This window comes from Staurois parvus, unplaced genomic scaffold, assembly GCF_062004578.1.
Source record: "Staurois parvus isolate SC_StPar_1 unplaced genomic scaffold, SC_StPar_1.0 ptg000283l, whole genome shotgun sequence".
In the NCBI taxonomy this organism is placed as follows: Eukaryota; Metazoa; Chordata; class Amphibia; order Anura; family Ranidae; genus Staurois; species Staurois parvus.
In genome coordinates, this window is record NW_028318079.1 from 3,169,121 (window position 1) to 3,171,436 (window position 2,316).

Genomic DNA, 2,316 nt, shown 5'->3' on the forward strand with positions numbered 1-2,316 from the left:
CCAGTGTTTCTCAACTCCAGTCCTCATGGACCCCCAACAGGTCATGTTTTCAGGATTTCCCTCAGATGAAACAGCTGTAGTAATTACTAAGGTAGTGAAACTGATCAAATCACCTGTGCAAAATAATGGAAATCCTGAAAACATGACCTGTTGGGGGTCCATGAGGACTGGAGTTGAGAAACACTGATATAAACTCAGCAAATCAAAGCCCAATTTTCGGGAAAAAATAAAATTATCCCTTGCAGTGGAGTTGTGCCCACATTGCAACGTTTAATTGTTCAATTAGGTATAGGTACACTGCAAAGCAAATTTACTTACCTGATCTTCTGCTCCTCCCTTACACGCCACTGGTCCAAGGTCCTGATGTCATAAAAACCAGTGTAGAGTCCATAGCCTTACACTGGGCATGAGGACAGTCCATTGCTGAATGTGGGGTATCGCAAGAAGTAGAAGTAGAAAGTCAAACTGGGGTGACTGTTTTCCGTGACACAATACGGTGTACACTGCAGAGGAATGGCATGCACGAAGGAAGCCTCTCCTAAAGCCCATGCACAAAAAAGCCCACCTAGAATTTGTCAGGGCCCAAGGCTGAAAAAGAAGAAGACTACTGGGACTCTGTACTCTTGAGTGATGAGACCAAGATAAATGTTTTTGGAACAGATGACTTTAAAACTGTATGGCGTTGCAAAGGTGAGGAGTACAAAGAAAAATGCATGGTGCCTACAGTGAAACATGGTGGTGGCAGTGTCCTTTTGCGGGGCTGCATGAGTGCTGCTGGTGTCGGGGAGCTGCATTTCATTGATAGTATCATGAATTCACAGATGTACTGCTCAATATTGAAAGAGTAGATGCAACCATCACTTGGTCGTCGTGCACTTTTCCAACATAACAATGAACCAAAACACACATCTAAGGTCACTGTTGCATTTCTGAAGAACAGGGTGAAAGTGATTCAGTGGCCAAGTATGTCTTCTGATCTGAACCCAATCGAAAACACCTATGGGGAATTCTGAAGAGACAAGCTGAGCATCACTCTCCATCCAGCATCCAGGATCTAAAAGAGGTTGTTCTTGAAGAATGTAAAAGATAGATGTTGCAATATGTCGCCAGCTTGTTCATTCCATGCCTAGAAGACTTGGTGCTGGCCTTACAAATCATGGAGGTCATACAAAATACTAGATGTAGTAGTTTTTGTTGTGGGGTGGATTCATTTTTGCTTCCACTAATTTGATTAAAACTAAAGATTTTGTAATCTAAATTATATTATTAACCTTACTTTCATGTAATGAGCGAAACAAATGTTTCTATAAAACTCAGTTTTGTCAAACTTTTGGAAATTGTTATCATGTTCATTGAGATATTGATTAAAATCTTACTTTTCAAAAGGGGTGTTCTCATTTATACTGAGCACTGTATATATAAACATTATAAATAGCTTTTTTTTTTATAAATGATCACCTGCATAAGGAGCTCAGGGAGGAGAAACAGCAGAACACAGCTTTTCCCAGTGAATGGCTGTGCAGGGGGAGGGGGGGGGGGGGAAATCCTGTCATCACAAGCCTGATCATTGCATTAGCTCCCAGCACAGCCAGAAAAAACTTATTTTTAATGTTTTACATATCTATGCCTGCAAAAGGGGTCAGCCTGAAGAGATCTAGCAGGACTTCATTTTCTGACTAAAGTTCCACTCTAGAAGAGAAGTATTGGATGGGTTTCTTTTCCCAAATTATACTTACCTAGGTGGATGCAGCATCAGTCCTCTATCAACTCCAAGCAGGGGCGGACTGACCATTTGGAAACTCGGCCACTGACCGAGGGCCTGGGGTCAGTAGAGGGCCCCATGAGATGCCCCTGGTACCTTTTTCATAGTTTTTTTGAGTTTGGGCAAGGACACAGGGGCCCCGTGATACCCTATTGCCTGGGGGCCCCATGAGTCGTCAGTCCGCCCCTGACTCCAAGTCTGAGAACTCACCACCGCTGTGAGCAGAGAGCGGTGACTCTCAGTCTCTGTCTCCTTTGCCCCCCACCTTGCTCACTGGAAAAAAACTTTGGCTGTACTTCTCCTTTAGGTCTTCTGTACAGAAAGCAAAGAGAAAACCAACATTTATAGGAACAGGTCATTAAAAGTCATAGGAACAGGAGATATCTCAATGAGGAAACCTGTTCTGGTGACAACTAAGAGGGAAATGTTACGCTTTTTGGACAGTTCTCCTCTACTTCCTACCTGCTATCTGAAACAAGAAGTAAAGGCAAATCTCCCCAAGGGCACATACAGCAAATCATTTTCAACCAGTCCCTATCTATTCAAATTAAAAA

General features: G+C 42.8%; 1 pseudogene; it reads right to left on the reverse strand.

The window, feature by feature from the left end:
• Positions 1 to 395: 395 nt before the first annotated feature.
• On the reverse strand, positions 396 to 1,040 carry LOC149458558 (uncharacterized; annotated as a pseudogene).
• Positions 1,041 to 2,316: the final 1,276 nt, after the last annotated feature.